A 17,030-nucleotide genomic window follows, 5' to 3' on the forward strand; every position below is an offset into this window, starting at 1 on the left:
TGTTCATACTTGTAAAGTAATAGTTACTAAGTTAACACCTGTAACTTTTCTGGACTTTTAAAGTGATGATTTTAAAGTATGCCACTTTCTTATTGCTTTCTTGTTAAAAGCTATTTGATATTTGAAAATGACCAGGGCATTTGCAATCATTATTGACTTTATTTTGCATATAAGCCCAGGGGTAGCCTTAGCTTTCAGTCTAACCTGCTTTGTCACACAGTTAATAAGGAGATTAGTGCAGTTGGATAAAAAGAGGGTTTTTTGTTTTTGTAAAGCTAGTTTCACTTGGGCTTTAAGCCTAGCAGCAGATGTGTTTAAAATGCTGTTTGGGCAACTGAAAAGGAGGGCATGTGTTCAATGGCATGTAGAACAAAGTTCAACCCTCAATGGAGTTTGTTGGTATTTCTTATGCTACTATCCACAGAAAAAATGACCCTAAGGCTACACCATAGTGCATGAGAATGATTGACAGGTCTGCAATTAAAATGCAGGAGATGCTTTTTGACCTGCATGCAAGATCTCTGTCTTGACCTTTGAACAACTCCTGATATTTTAGCATTAAATGTGCAGCACTCATAAACTATAGTTATACTTGGTTTCTGAATAAAGTGCACATCTTGGAGTAGCTGAGTAAGTGGTCAGGTGTGTTATCTCTGAACTGCTGGTTCCCCATATGAATTCAAGTATAGAAATCAAAGTTAATTTTCTGAAGGGTTTGGTATCATAGTTAAAAGCCAGGAGACTGGGGGATTAAGAAGGAAGAGATGAAGAGACTAAACACACTGATTAAAGTCTCATGCTGCTCATCTATTTATGTGATTCATTTGGGGTTTTTTAATGTCTACCCCACCTTATTTTTCCACCAGTCTATCTGGATTCCTGTTGCTTTAGCATAAATCACTACAGTGGCCTGAGCTGGCACCCTGAGGACTGATTGTAGCTAATTCATGCCATTTAATCTTAGACATTCAGGACATCATGCAAACCAGTCATACGGTCAAAATAGAGTTTTAATTAACATTTGTGTTTGAGATAATGGGCATGGGCTAATGGGGTGTGTGTATGTGTGCTGGTGAAAAATCTAGATAATCAAGATAGTAAAGCTGCACATGTGTGAGAGTGTGTGTGTGTGTGTTTCTGCAATATTTTAAATAACGCTGTAGAATTTATTAGCTGAGACATAACTGCAAGAGGAAATGACAATTGCTCTTCATGACTTTTATCTCGGCTGTTAACCCACTGACTTCAATACTTTTTTTTATCTTGCCTGTTTTCAGAATATGCTATATTCAGGCATGTACGAGGGTCACACAATTAGAGGAAATATATATATAATGTTCCTTATTTTGTCTCCTGGAAGATCTTCTAAATTTATTCAGATTCTCCCCGCCCCATGTTATATAATTATCCTGTGTCCATTAGGCTGGCTGTGATCCATCTTTTTTTCTAGGAGATAGCCAGGAGGTGCTGAAAATAGATAACTCAGCTGTAGCATTCAGTATAAAGCTGGTGAAATAGACCAGAAAAGTCTTCCGTTTGTGAGAACTTGGTTGCCTAAGAAGACTGGGCCTCCTTACAAGTACACTGCATTACCTGGAAAGGACTTGGGATTCTTGCTTTGTTGAAGTCCTTCAGGGAACATAGAAACTGCTTATGGCACATCTGTCAAGCCAAAGTCTTTACTTGTTTTTTTCTAACAGCTTGAAAAAGTTCCTGCTGCAGTACCAGGCCATCTGCGAGCCTCTACTGCTTTGGGCTTTTATACCTGTAGCCTCTGCAGTTGTAACAAAACTGCAGCTCTTGTCTTCTAACTTCTCAGCCTTTCATCGTGATGTCATTGCGCAGGATGCATAGTTAATCTCAAGTTTCCTGCTACTCAGAGAAGCTTCGCTGTCCTGGCATAGATGCATGTTCACATGCTTTTAAAGCACAACATGCCAGGGAGGAATTCAGCAAATGACCTGCATGCAGCTTTATGGCATAAGAAGTTACACTCATTTTCCCTTTGCCTGGGTAGGGACTGCAGCACACTGACAGAGCCATGCTTTGCGTGCAGAGTGTCCCAGGTTCGGTGCCTGACATCTGCACCTAAAGGGATCAAAGCAGTAAGCGATGAGAAGCATCTCTCCTTGAGACTTCGAAGCACAGCTGCCAGTCAGAGTTGGCAAATCTGGGCTATATGGACAAATAACCTGACCTAATAAAAAGCAACTTTCCATGAATCTTATAGAGGCTTTTAGGGAACCTGAAATGGTTTGAGTGGCTGCAAACTGCTAGTCCAGTTGCAGAGAGGCAGTGATATGGTATACCAAAAGGGATGAGTTTTCTGCAAGCGGCAGGAGGAAACGAAAGAGAGGATTTGTGTGATGTGTTGTTTGCTGAGACTTACCTGTGTTCTGCCCTTTTGAGTCTCAGGAGGACTAGAGGCTGAGTTGCTACACCCCTAAATGAAAGGACAAATGGTTGATTCTACTTCCTATTCTTTTTAAAATATCCTGGGGACTATCAGGGGCAGAAAAGGATAAAGCCAAAAAGCTCAAAGGGACCATTGGTATTGAATGAAGCTCCCCAGTATAGCTGCAACAACCGACAGCTGAATAATCACTAACCAGACCCTCTACTATAGCTTCACAGTTGCAGAGCTTTAGTTAAGATAAAGATAGTCTATTTTTTAACTTACTTAATGAAGGCTTCTCCTGGTGTGGTGGTTACTGTCTGCCTGAAGCACTTGGGCAGCTCATTGTACAAAACAGCTAAATATGCAGCTGGGTATCATCATGATTTGGCTTCTCAGTAGCAACTACACCACTGGGAAACATATGACCCTATGAGGCATTTTGTGTGTGTGACTGCTCTTCCGTTCTAGCGTTCTCTACTCCAATATATTCACCAAAGAATGAACCCGGTCTTCTGTTGGACAGGATTAATCAAATTAGGATGTACTGTACATTTGTACAGTGGTACCTCAGGTTGCAGACGCTTCAGGTTACAGACTCCGCTAACCCAAAAATAGTACCTCAGGTTAAGAACTTTGCTTCAGGATGAGAACAGAAATCGTGCTCTGGCGGCGCGGCAGCAGCAGGAGGCCCCATTAGCTAAAGCGGTGCTTCAGGTTAAGAACAGTTTCAGGTTAAGAACAGACCTCCAGAATGAATTAAGTACTTAACCCGAGGTACAAGCTTCAACTCTTCCTACTTAACCATCTGAACTTTCCCCCAACCAATCTGATAGATTTATCACTGTCTCTGCCTCATTAGTGTAAGTTCCTAAAGTAGCCTGGATTGAGCTTCCCACCCTGTTGGGTCTCTGGAAGTTCTATCTTTGTGTGGACTAGAAACAGACACATACTGTCTTTGGTCAATTCATGTTCTAAGGCACCGTGCAGTGTGCAGCCTGCCATTTCACACATGACAGCTGCCGTGGTGTATTTTGAGCCATTGATAACACATTGTCAGGCAATGATGTTCTGTCTAATATATCTTTAATTGAAGCTGTATACACACTAATCCATTTGTAGCATAAAAATGTAGGCTCCCCAGCTCCCATCTGCAATTGTTCGTGCTTGTCCTCAACATGCTGCTTTCAATCTAGATCGATTTTAGACACTGCTGTCCTCAAGGGTGGTTGTGGTTACTTGATACACATTTGAAAGCCCTTGGCCTGATTGGGTTATCCATGCCTTTTCTTTCCTGGTGATGCCCCAGGTGAGTGAAGAAGGAAGTGATGAATGCAATCTCGGTATACGTTCCCCCCATAATGTCATTGGGTGCAGGTGTGGCTACACCCCCATAACTGAAACTATGGTACAACTTTGGACATATTGTGCAATGAGCTTTCCTTTTTGGAATGAAACCAGTTTATCAAGAAATACTTTTAAGGGGGCAAAAAATACGCAAAACACCAAGAATGTCTTTGGACTATGTATAGAGAGAAAAACACAAGGAATTGGTCTCTGTTGATTCTAGAATAAAATGCTGTGTGTATGCAGCCCATAGAACAAGAAAAAGCAGTCTTTGCTCTTCAGTCAGTGGAGGGCTGGCCACTGAAGGATAAATGAATATATGCTATAGCAGCATGAAACAATGTGGAATATTGGGGAGAGATGTCTTGGCAGCAGTGATCCTTTTCATGGGAACACCGCCTGTGTTCCATTTTCCAAATGCTACTACAATCCATGGCTACTCAACTTGCCCAGTTCTCTTCAGGGTGTTTTATTTTGTTTTGTTTAAATGTGTTTATATTTCTGCAAACCTTCGGGTTTCCCTGAGCATGTTTCTCAACAACCCTATTTTGGCTGCAATCCTGTTGGCACTCAATGCGAGAGTTTACTATTAGGAATGATATTATGCCTGGAATATTCATAATGTATATACCGGTGGATGCGATGGCTGGAAGAGCTGCTTACCTTGTAGGCAGCATACTGCTAACTAGTTTACAATGACTTGTTATGGGGTTTTTATTTTAATTGTTGTTAAGCCACTCTGAGCAGAGACAATGCATTGTAAGGGCGGAATATAAATCTTTTGAGAGATTTACACACACACACTCCATGCTGATATGAAATGAAAGATTGTGTTTTAATTTATTTTTGCACAGTTCAGCATATAAGTATTGGAGCAAGGGATGTAAGACAAATGCTTTCTGTAAAGTGGCCATTCAGATTCATTACAAACTGGGGACCTGGGGCCAGCTGACATAATAGTAGTCCTTCTTTCAGCCAACATGGACCACAGTTGTTAAGAGTGTTTAATGTAAAATAATTGTCCGTGACTGGTCTGGAAGGCGAATCCTCTGATAAGAAATGACTCCCACTAAGCTGAGAGCTTGATAGAGGGAATGCCAATTGATTATTTGTTACAATCTCTTGCTCTGTCAATGATAATTAGTGTCAGTAATTGCTGGAGGGTAGACCAGTACCGGTCAGGACTCCTGCCATCTTTAGGAAATAAATCTATAATAGTTAAACTTTCTGTACTGGATTTTTTTGTGACGTATGCAATGCAGGTCAAGTTAACTAAAAGGCTCCTATCATATGCTCTAGTGACCATAATAAAGTACAGGCTATATTAATATAACTGTGTAAGTCTAGGGACTGCACTCATGGCCATTCTGCTCATCCTTCCCTGCTACCCCACCCCAGAGCAGCCTTTAATCCCCTAGAGCAGCCTTTCTCAACCATAGAGCCCCAGATATTGTTGGACTAGAACCCCCATCATCCCTAGCTAGCAGGACAAGTGGATGATGGGAGTTGTAGTCCAACAACATCTGAGGACCCAAGGTTGCAAAAGTCTGCACTAGAGCTTTCCCCTCTCACTCCATGCAGCTACTTAGGTCACTTCCCACCTTCCCAACACCATTTCTGAAGCCACAACTCTTTTCTATTTTGTAGTTCTGCTTTGTGCCCATTTTCACTTCACCCACATGTCCATGTCTCCCCTGCCACTCCTTTTGTGCAACCCCACATGTCCATAAACCAGTGGTAACCTCCTGCATCTTCCTCCTCCCACACATTGCAACTGCTACGAGGGTCGTTCATTAAAGATTTCCCCTGACCCACTTCCGGTTATCATAGGAGGATAAAATTGCACATGTATAATGATACATCTCTCCATAGGTAGCATGGTAATTTGTAGCTCTGAACTCCTAGCAGTTTCTCTGTTATGGGTGCTAATGTGGAGTAACCTCTGATAATGGAACCAGTTGAATGCAGAGCGGTTATTAGGTTCCTGTACTTGTTAAGGGCACACACCACGGGAGACGTTCGATGAGATAAAAGGGGCTTATGGGGAGGATGCCCCATAGTATGACGTAGTCAAGCACTGGCATTGTCAGTTCAAGTGTGGTCGGACTTCAGTGGAATAGCTCCCATTCCTGGGTGACCACAGTCCGCCATTGATGAAGACACCACCCGGCAAGTGGAGGCCGCTATTTTGGAGGATCGGCACATAACTGTTCACCAACTAGCTGCAGATGTCAAGATCAGTATGGGCTCTCTAGAAAAAAAACCACCCATGACCATTTGCACATGGGAAAAGTGTCTGCACCGTGGGTTCCCTGGCTGCTGATGCCTTTCCAGAAACAGGAATGAGTCACATGCTCATGGGCTCTTTTGGCCATGTGTCACAAAAACCATGATGACTTCTTCGCCAGACTAATTACTCAGGACAAAACATGGGTCCATCATTATGACTCAGAGACTAAATCCCAGTCCAAACAATGGAAGTACTCTGTCACACCACCTCCAAAGTAGGCACGTGTCCAACTGTCAGTGGGCAAGGTCATGCTCACGATCTTTTGGGACCAGGGCGGAGTAGTGATGATGGATTTCCTGGCAAAGGGTACCACAATTCCTGGGACATACTATGCTTCACTGCTGCAGAAATTGTGGAAGGCCATTAAAATTGAGAGTCGTGGTATGCCAACCAAAGGTGTCTGCCTCCTGCAGGATAACGCCCTGGTTCACAACTCGCATGTTGCTCAGACGGAAGCACAATCTTGTGGCTATGAAATCCTTCCCCACCCCCCTTATTCTCCTGACCTCACACCATTGGACTTCCACCTCTTTCCAACCATGAAGTTATTTTTGAAGGGCAAGTTTTTTCCAGACGATGAAATGCTGATTTCTGAGGTCCAGTCATGGCTTCTGACACAACCAGCTGACTGCTACAGATGAGGTCTCCACAACTGCTCTTGCTGGTAGCTATGTAGAGAAGGACTAATAACTGTGCCCAGTTTCATTTGTCTCAGTCCACGGGAAGTACACCAGGGCAAATCTTTAATGAATGCCCCTCATAAGCTGAAAACTGCTACTTCCCCTCTCCGGTGTTACTCCCTGCTCACTCTACTCAAACATCTGCCATTGTTTAAAACAGCCGCTTCCCCCTCTTTCAGCACCCTTCCTTCTTGTTGTATTCAAACTTGTCCCATTGTTTAAAACCACAATTTCCCCCTCTTAGTCTTCCTCCCTTCTCACTCCCATGCTATGGGCACTGCTGGTGTGGAACCTTCCTTTACTTTTGCTTCCCTATCCCACTCTGACTTCATGCGAATCCTGGATTGTGATGCAGCATTACAAATCTTCCAACAGGAGCTGTGCAGTGATGATCTTACATATTTATTATATACAGAGAAAGGGAAGGGTTAAGGTTATGTTGTCACATCATATGAACCTAAAACAGAGAGTGAAGCCATTATCAAAGGGATGTTCCCCAACTGCCTTTGACAAAACGAGGGTATCTATGGGAGTCACAGAACTGGGACTGGAAAATCAGGCTTTGTTCAAACAGAAGGTAGTGCATGCACTGAAATAATCCTAGAAATAACAGGAACAAATGCTTGATTATTATTATTTAAGTAATGTAGGCCCTATTCAAAATAATGCTTGAGGATTCAAGCTATAAAGGGAGCATGGTGCGGGAGAGTCTGTATGTGTACAGATCCACTCCAATGTCCCCATGTATACTTACCCCTCTCCCAACATTTGCACATTCAGTGTGAAATTTTGCAGAATGACACACACCTTCAGATGCCATTTCTAGCAGAGTTGGTAGCACTGAATCAGAAGCAAGTGGGAGGGAAGGACGCAGTAACTTCAGGGTGATGAAGCTATTACCGCTCATCAGGGTAAGCACCAATCAACACCAACCAATCAGCTCAGCAGAGCTCCTGATTGGTGTGCAGGGTTTAACATGCTGGTATTCCCATTTATTTTGCTTTATTTATAACATTTCTGGCCAGGCCTTCACTGGAAGGTCCCTGGGCAGATTACAATGATCCTATAAAAGCAAATAATACCATTCCAATTATAGCACAAATAAAATGGTTCCAAATGGAGTAGAACAGTATAAATTTTGCAAAAGGGGTGGGTCCTTCAAAACAAAACAGCTTAACTGTCCATGACCAGGTTTAGAAGCAGGTCTTCAGTGAAAGCTGTATGATGAAGATGTTAGGTGCACATTGATGCAGAGGAAATCCCACAATTTAGGGAGCTGCCACAGAGAAAGCTCTCTCCTGGGCTGCCATTCATCACACTTTTGAGGTTGGCAGAACTACCAAGAAGGACCCCTCTACAGATCTTCACCTTACCAAGAAGGTCAGTATAGTTGTGTCCTTAACAGGGGAGCTTGATCATAGTGATAGTGCCTAGGTAGGTAGAATGAAGAGGGCAGATATGCTGCAAGCATTCTCAATCCCTATAGCTGCTTTTGGTTCTGTCCCTGAGTTCAGCATGCATCTTCAGGATGTGAATTTCTCCTGGAAGTGCAGTTCTGTCAATTCAAAGGAACGTGTTACGCAGACCTGAATCCTACAAAAAGCTTTAAAAGAAAACAAAAAATGTTGGCAGTTCCCTTTTGGAAATGGCAATTGGGGAATGATGGGTTAAAACACGCTTTTAACTGTCACGTTTATCATTATTGGGGACAGTAGCCAAGAGACCTGCCAGTACATGAATCATATGCTTTATTGCTATCTCATATAAATGCTACTGTTGCCAAGCTTCACTTCTTAGGCTCAGTTTTGACATATTTGTCTTCTGCTCCTTTGGGTTTGTATGAGCCCACCCTGAGTTCATTTAACTGGTAGGCACTGGGCTCTAGGCTTGCCCAGTCTTGTATAAAGAATGCTTCTTGAATGTATTGTACCTTTTAACTAATTTGTTAGTCTAAGTAGGGATGGGGTATGTGGGTTGATGGGGGGGGGGAGGGAGGTGAAGGCTCAGTGGAGTGTTGAGATAGAATCCTGAAGCGAGCAATAGAAGAGCCACTTACTGGATAATGGATTGATAACTACAGCAGAATGTACCGTATCTGTATCAAGTTCAGTGCCTTTGTAGATACAACTGGGGAAATTGTACAGGACGTGGCTTGCTCAACCACGAAGAAAAGAGGGAAATGAAAACCAGAGATAAAAGCTCCATGAATGCAGCATAGCGGGGGACGGGATCACAGAATGTAGCAATACTAGTGTTTAGGAAGTCCTATTTGGGGGCAATAAGGAATTTAGTGAGGTACAATGCAAGGAAGCGTTCAAGGCAGAAAAAAAAGCAGCCAATGTGGTTTTAAGCAGAAACTGTTCAAAGGCCTGGGGTTAAGAAACAGATAGGGAAGGCAGTGAGACAAGAATAGACAGTCAGGTAAAGCTCACAGGGGAAAGATAAGGACAGACAGCAAAAGCCATTAATGTTAGAGAAAGAGAACTAAGGACACCGAGAATCACTTTCAAAATTAGATTCCATCAGAGGAAAACAGAACAAGAAGGAACTCGGAGAGAATCTATATGCAGAGGAAATGTCATTAACATAAATAGATGGTGCGTTTTGTTAACACTATTTTACTGAGGTCGTTTTTAAAGAAGGAAATACGTTCATGAAGAATAGGATATGGTTTCGAACTGGGAGTCACAAACAATATTGCTTGCTTTATTGGTTAAAAAAAAGCTACATAAACAGACAAGATTTAGGGCATCATAAATTGGGAGTCACAACTTCACTGGGTTTACAGAAATGAAAAGGTGGGAGATGAAAGAAGATTGTATAAGGAAAGGGGGCATATGAAAGCAAGGTGGAGAAATGTCATAGTGCTTATAAGAAAGTAGTGTAGATCAGGCAATTATGCTTGGTGAAGTTTCTAAATTGGAAGTGAAGCTCTTTCAATTTTAGGGGGAAAGGCAACTTAATAATATTTTTTTAAAAAACAGTGTTTTAACATACTATGGTCATCTTTTGGTTTAAACATGCATGTAGACTATTCACAAGATTTGGGAAACAGCCCAAACTCTTCTGGCTCTTCTGATTTAATTAAATTCATTATTCAGGTCAAAATCTGACTCGTAAATCTATGCTCCGTTGAATATAACAGGGAATCTAAAAGCGGCTCTAACTTAGCTTTTCATAGAAATGTTTTACTTGACTTTAACATTCCTCCCAGTGCCCCCCACCTATCACCTTCCTTTCTGCTCAGTTTGCTATGCCATAGTCGCAGTGCCCTGCAGCACTCCCCAGGCTCAGCATCCCATGTGGCAGAACCAGTTGTGCTGCCCTAAATCTGCCTCTGCCCACCTGTCCAGGGCATTTTCCACCAGTCAGCTTGGTTTTGTTTTGAAAGGAAAAAAGGCATATGTATTGCAGCTTTCCCAGAGCACCCAAGACCACAGAGCGTCTCAGACCTGTCTGGCCAAGCCATGTCTGCCTTTGTCTGGCCAAGCCATGCATCATCCTTCCAGAGCAGTGGCCCTGCTCGGGTGACTCCTTGAGTGTCTTTCCATTCTAGAGCTGTTATAATGCCCCTTGTTTGTCTGGGTGAAGGGCAATGTGTATAGAAATGTCTGGAATGCAAGAGTCACAGCATTTGACCCCATCTGCATTGGCACCAGCCCTGCCCACCACAAGCACACAGGCTGCATGGTGTTGCCTGTGAGGGAATGCAACCCTTGGTTCCTAAAAGGTTTCCAATTCAAGACCTTCAATTCAAGGACAAAGTAAGCAAGAAAACCCTAAATTATACAGATCAGTAATTCATTTTACACACAAACATAGGGAGAGAGAGGGGAGGGAGGGAAGGAGGGAGGGGGAGAGAGAGAGAGAGAGAGAGAGAGAGAGAGAGAGAGAGAGAGAGAGAGAGAAGAGACAGACAGACAGACAGAGGCACACACAAAGGCAGAGAAGGAAGAAAAACATGTATTTTCCCCCACTGTAGATTCCCCACTCCCTCAGTTGAATGTTTACTGTCAACTTTATCCATACAACTGTTGGGATTGACAAGCATTGTATTGTAGCATCTGAAAGATGTGGGACTAGCGAGGCAGAAATGGCAAAAACCACTTCAAAATGTGTACGGATAGAGATTTAAAAAACAATGGAACAGTTGTTTTTCTTTTTTTGAAATAAATTACGGACTGTACAGGTTTTGTGAAACAGGCGCCTCATTAAGATTGGCTTATGCTGGGAAAAGTTTGACAAAGAAAATCTTTTTTATCTTGGGAAGAGAGGGATAAAGATAAAAAATGAAAGATTTGTTCAGAATGATTTTGTGTGCAGGCTGAACATCAAAGGGCCAAAGAATTTTCGCCCCCCAGTCACAGATGGTGAGAGCAAGAGAACACAATTCTAGGGTCTTGTGCTAATGAACACACCGATTTCACTGAGCTGAGAAACAATGGCAAACACTTCAGATGCTTTGCTTTTTCACAGCCCCTTTCATGAAAGGGCTCTGAAGTGTCTACAAAGTCTTGGGATAACAAGACAAGGCGTTTTGAGAGGAAAGAGAAAACTTGTGCTTTGGCTGTGCTGGTGAAAGGAGAATATGACTTTAAAAGAGAAGATCCCCTGCCAATGTGTGTTGATGAAATGGGTGGATAGGTAAGATTCTTAACTGTTTTTATGCCATGGGTCCTAGGCAAGGGAGATGAGATCCCACCAGATTTTGTTGTAATCCCCCTATCACCTTTGGGTAGGGTTGCATTAGGTTAAATTGCACAGCTCCTGAAGTCTTGAAGAATCAGAGCAGAGAATACATTCAACATTCCATAAAATTATTCATTTCCAGATGTATGCACAGTCATGCAGATATGTTTAAATCCCACCATTTCAAGTACTAAACATTAGAATATAGGCTTGCTAGAAGTAGCTGGTGGGCCTTCTGAAGGACCCCATGGAGTGACCAATTAAAGGCCTCAGTGCCACACATTTCGCTCTCTCTGTATTTTAACTCTCCTGTTATATCCCTTTAGCTTAGTTTACAAATATAATCTTGTCACTTTGAGATCTAAGTGAAACTGGATTATGAGAGGAGTCCAATATGCTAACATCTTTGCATACTTTATCTTGGAATCTTGATGCATTTTTTTACAACTACTGCTCCAATAATGTGCCAGACATTTCCCACTGTCAGTATGCGTAGCAAATATGAATCAGTAGTTCAATATGGATATCACCACAAAGTGATGCTGGTGGGTGTTGTTTGCAGTGCTTTTTTCCTAGAAAAATAGGTGCCAGTACTCACCACGGCAGGTGGCGCTGTGGATCCAGTATATCTGAAGGAGCATCTCCTCCCTCATCGTTCTGCCCGGACACTGAGGTCCAGCTCCGAGGGCCTTCTGGCAGTTCCCTCACTGCAAGAGGCCAAGTTACAGGGAACCAGGCAGAGGGCCTTCTCGGTAGTGGCGCCCGCCCTGTGGAACGCCCTCCCATCAGATGTCAAAGCGATAAACAACTACCTGACATTCAGAAGACATCTGACATCCTGTTCAGGGAAGTTTTTAATATGTGACATTTTAGTGTATTTTTCATCTTTGTTGGAAGCCGCCCAGAGTGGCTGGGGAAACCCAGCCAGATGGGCGGGGTACAAATAATAAATTATTATTATTATTATTATTATTATTATTATTATTATTATTATTATTATATATGGATTAAACCACAGAGCCTAGGGCTTGCCGATCAGAAGGTCGGCGGTTCGAATTCCCGGGGTGAGCTCCCGTTGCTCGGTCCCTGCTCCTGCCAACCTACAACGAAGTGCAAGTAAATAAATAGGTACCACTCCAGCGGGAAGGTAAACGGCGTTTCCGTGCGCTGCTCTGGTTTGCCAGAAGCAGCTTAGTCATGCTGGCCACAAGACCCAGAAGCTTTACGCCTGCTCCCTCGGCCAATAAAGTGAGATGAGTGCTGCAACCCCAGAGTCGTCTGCAACTGGACCTAATGGTCAAGGGTCCCTCTAATTTTACTCACCATGAAGTAATGACAGTAAGTGTCACACTTTTTAGCAGCAGCAGCAGCAGCAGCAGCAACAACAACAACAGTCCCTGTATTGTGTACCCTTGAGTACCCCCTGAGAAAAAACACTGGTCATTTGGTGCATAATAGATACCCAAAGTCACCAACCAACATTGTTGACAATGTCAGGAACTTTGGAAAATTTAGCAAGCATGGGATAAGAGGTTTTGTCACCTATAGTTTAGTGCTAGGAAGGCCATTGTAAGACTGGTCTACAGTTGCAAAAAATATAGTCTTAAGGTGATATCCAGCTGTAGCAGCCTGCATTCACAGCAGATGTCTTGAGCAAATGGGAGTTTCCCTTCCACTCTTTTCCCGCTGCAGTCCCCAACATGCCTCCCAAAACTTTTCTGGGACACTCCCTGGAGCAGATTGGCGGTGGTAGTGGTGAACATGAAAGCTACAGGGAAAGGGGAGGAAAGGGAAGTCCCATCGTATCTGCTGGTGCAACACTGGATCTTAAGCTTAGAACCTGGCAATAGCTAATGCTACCACTTCAAATTGTAGGATAAACAGAACTCATCTTTCAGTACACCTACATGAAAATCACACTGCAGAAAATGAATGGTGTGTAGGCTGAACTAGAACATTTCTCCTTGCTGTGCTTGTGGGTTTGTTGCTTTGTTTGTTTTTAGACACAGAGAGTTGTTTTAAAATAGAGGAGCATTACCAAACAGCAACCTGCAACCTGGTGACACAGTCCATTTTGCCACTTATTTCTGCTGCATTTACAGAGGCCTGAAATGAGCATTTAACTGTAGGATAAAGTAGCACTGGTTTCCACGGGATTTTGGCATGCTCATCTTGTACATGTGTCATGTCTATCAATAGAACGGCCACTTTCTTAAAATATAGAACTGACTGTATGCCATTGTTTGCTTCTTATATCTGTAAATGGAAACAAATTTTAAAAGCTACCAATGTAGGCAATGAAAAGTTTTCACTGGCTTAGAAAAAGAGAAAACTCGTATGCGGCATTCCATAAAATGAGCCCTAAATGATGGAGAGAAACTTCCGTTCTGATCACGTCATTCCATAGCTGTGCTCTTCCAACGAAGCATCTTGTACTGGCTGCTGTCAGAGGCATGTTGCTGTACAAGACAGACTGCTGCTCTCATCTATTGTGGCAATGCCTGCATCCTGTGTTTCTGGCAGCATCAATATATGCTAGTATCTCTTCTTCATAAAGGTCGGCAGGCCCTGGGTGCTTTGAACCACATTGTCTATTCTATTTGCCTTTCGGCCAATTACATTCCACATGTAGGTTGAAAGGCAGCTGCCACTGGATGCCCTCGTCTGTTGAAACCAGCATCAAACTGACAAGCCCAAGTTCTTCTGTGGCTGGTTTACATGTAGATTTACATTTTGATTTGCTTATGTGTGATAGGAAATCGTAGGTTCCCCCAGACAACGGAGCCGCAATGCTTCTGTAATTGGATACACTTTATACTGCTAAACTGAAGATTTTGTGGAATCAATTGATCAAAGAGGTGGTGGTGGGAAAATCAATGCTATCTCCCCCCTCCCATGAAAATGCAAAGGCATAGAGCTAAGCAGAGAACAGCTGTTTCCAGGGCTGTACCCTTGTCTTATTCTCCTGGTGTTTTCTGTAGAAGGTAAAATCAGAAATAATGATGTTTGTCCCATCAGGAAAGAGTTACTTGATTTAGGAACACAGGAACCTCTGTTGAGTCAGGCCACTGGTCATCTAGCTCAGAATTTTTAATTTATTTCATAAAATTTATATACTGCCAGATGCGCCAAGTGTCCCTATTTTCTGGGGACGTCCCTGATTTAGAGAAGCTGTCCCGGTTTCTGATTTGACCCCGGTATATTCTGCTTTTCCTTAGGATGTTCTATTTTCACTGGAGAAATGTTGGAGGGTGTGGAGTTATCTAACCCCTGAGTCGTCTGAAGGCAATCCTGTATAGGGAGGGGTTTTTTTTTAATGTTTCATGTTTTATTATATTTTTATATATGTTGAGAGTTACCCAGAGTGGCTGGGCCAACCCAGTAAAATGTGTGGGTTATGTTGTTGTTTAGTCGTTTAGTCGTGTCTGACTCTTCGTCACCCCATGGACCAGAGGACGCCAGGCACTCCAGGCACTTCTGTGTGGGGTAGAAAGAGTAAAATTATCATTATGGAATGGGATGTTCCTATTTTCATTGGAGAAATGTTGAAGGGTATGTACTGCTTGATTGTAGGAAAAACCTCAAAGTACTTTTGTCTGCACCAGTAGTCCTCTCCTTCCTTCCTTCCTTCCTTCCTTCCTTCCTTCCTTCCTTCCTTCCTTCCTTTTTCAGATCTGGGACCCGCCTTTAACCCAAACATGCATCTGGGGACCCATTTCCTATTTATTTGTTTTAAGCCATATATTTGTATGGTGGTAGTGCTGCTGAAGCCCACCTTGAATCAGGCCATTACCCAGTCAACCAGCTGAAGGCAGATGTCTCTTGCTGATTGGTAGTAGTTCTTCAGGGTTTCAGGCAGGAGTCTTTCCCAACCATTTTACCCGGGACTTTCTGCAAGCAAAACAAGGGCTCTCTCACTGAGCTATGTTTCCCCCATGTTGCTCTGGAATGGTATATCTCAAAACAAATGAAATGGTATGTAAAAAATAAACATAAACATAATGTAAAAATAAAGCAGTTAGAATTATCGCTTTTGAGGGGCAAAGCTAGAGATTAGCTTTTGACCAAATACAATGTAAAACTTTTGAATGTGTCAGATTGTTGTGCCATGTGCCATTCAGGTTTATTTTGTGTGTGTTAAAAACACAATGTCGTCCCTAATGCCATACCGTAAAATCTTTGGTTAATAGTGTCTTTCAGGCAGTGTTTAAATAGACTCCTTGGGTCTTGTGATTCAGTTCCTAGAATGTTCGTTCCAGGAAATCCGATAGGCTCCATAAAAGAGATCCCCAATGGCATAATCTAGTAGTTGTGCCTAATAGTTGTGTGGTCTAGCTTCTTCATTCCCCTTTCTAGCTAGCAGCTTTGCTCATACTGACCAGTGAAAAGAGCCAGTGGGATTTGCACCTCATATGTATTTTTTATGCTTCAGAAATGGAGTCTTACTTCGTGATTTCCAATATCAACTTGTTTACTGCTCTATTCTTGTAGTGAATGTGACTGGAATAGTATTCAAAATAAAATAATTATTAGTAAATCAGACCCACCAGAAGGAGCTGAAATTTCCATTTCTAAGTTGTTCAACCATGGCAAAATACTTTTTTCAGAATAATTGGTAAGTGAACATCAGAGCTGCCAGACTAAATAAAATATTGGGGGTGGGGGGCAGGTAAGCCCTGCCCCACATAAGCAATAGCAAGATATGGCATGCACACACCATTTGAATGGCAATGCCCATCAACTTTGGGGGCCCCTCAAATATTTTATGGGGTGGTGCCAAAGGGACCTTGGCCCCTAGGAGCTGGCTCCTATGGTGAACATGATCTTTAAAAACTCCCACATGTGATCATATTTGTTTATGGGAGTTGCTTAGTCCTCCTATTAAAGTATCATCTAGATCAGTTTGCATTTGTCTCTACAAATGCTGTTGTTATGAACAAGCCTGTAATGCAGCGGGTGGCACTATGGAAACAGGTAACATACTTACCTGAGGTACATGAAATATTACAGGTTGGTGGAATAAGCTTTTGTAGACTAGAGTTTGCTTTGCTGGATGCTTGAAAAAGATGCATCTCTATAATATCTCCTCTGGGCTTCTTGTTTTGCCCAAAATCCCATAATGTACCGTATTTTTCGCTCTATAGGACGCACTTTTTCTCCTTCAAAAATGAAGGGGAAATCTGTGTGCGTCCTATGGAGCGAAGACGCCATAGCCCCGCGACCCTCTCCCGGCTGGAGAGGTGACGCGCGGCTATGGCAGGAGCCTCCTGCCATAGCCGAGCGTCACCTCTCCAGCCGGGAGAGCGCGCACGGGGCTAAAGCAGCCCCCCGCGACCCTCTCCCGGCTGGAGAGGTGACCCGCGGCTATGGCAGGAGCCTCTATAGCCGTGCGTCACCTCTCCAGCCGGGAGAGGGCGTGCGGGGCTAAAGAAGCCATAGCCCCGCGACCCTCTCCCAGCTGGAGAAGTGACGCGTGACTATGGCAGCAGCCTCTCCGCTGCGCCTTTCTGCTGCTCCCTGACCTGCTCTTTGGGGCTGGTGGTGGGCTTCCCCCCGCCAGCGCCAAAGAGCAGGTCGAAAGGAACCTTCCAAGGTAGCTGCCTGAACGCACCTTAAACGGCACCTTGTT

The 17,030-nt window shown here is 43.2% G+C and overlaps 1 protein-coding gene across 9 annotated transcripts in view; it reads left to right on the plus strand.

Moving 5' to 3' along the window:
* Positions 1–17,030, plus strand: part of DAB1 (DAB adaptor protein 1) — a 568,090-nt gene that overhangs the window by 163,757 nt on the left and 387,303 nt on the right. The gene's annotated exons all lie outside the window — the stretch shown is intronic.

This window comes from Podarcis raffonei, chromosome 6, assembly GCF_027172205.1.
Source record: "Podarcis raffonei isolate rPodRaf1 chromosome 6, rPodRaf1.pri, whole genome shotgun sequence".
Taxonomy (NCBI): domain Eukaryota; kingdom Metazoa; phylum Chordata; class Lepidosauria; order Squamata; family Lacertidae; genus Podarcis; species Podarcis raffonei.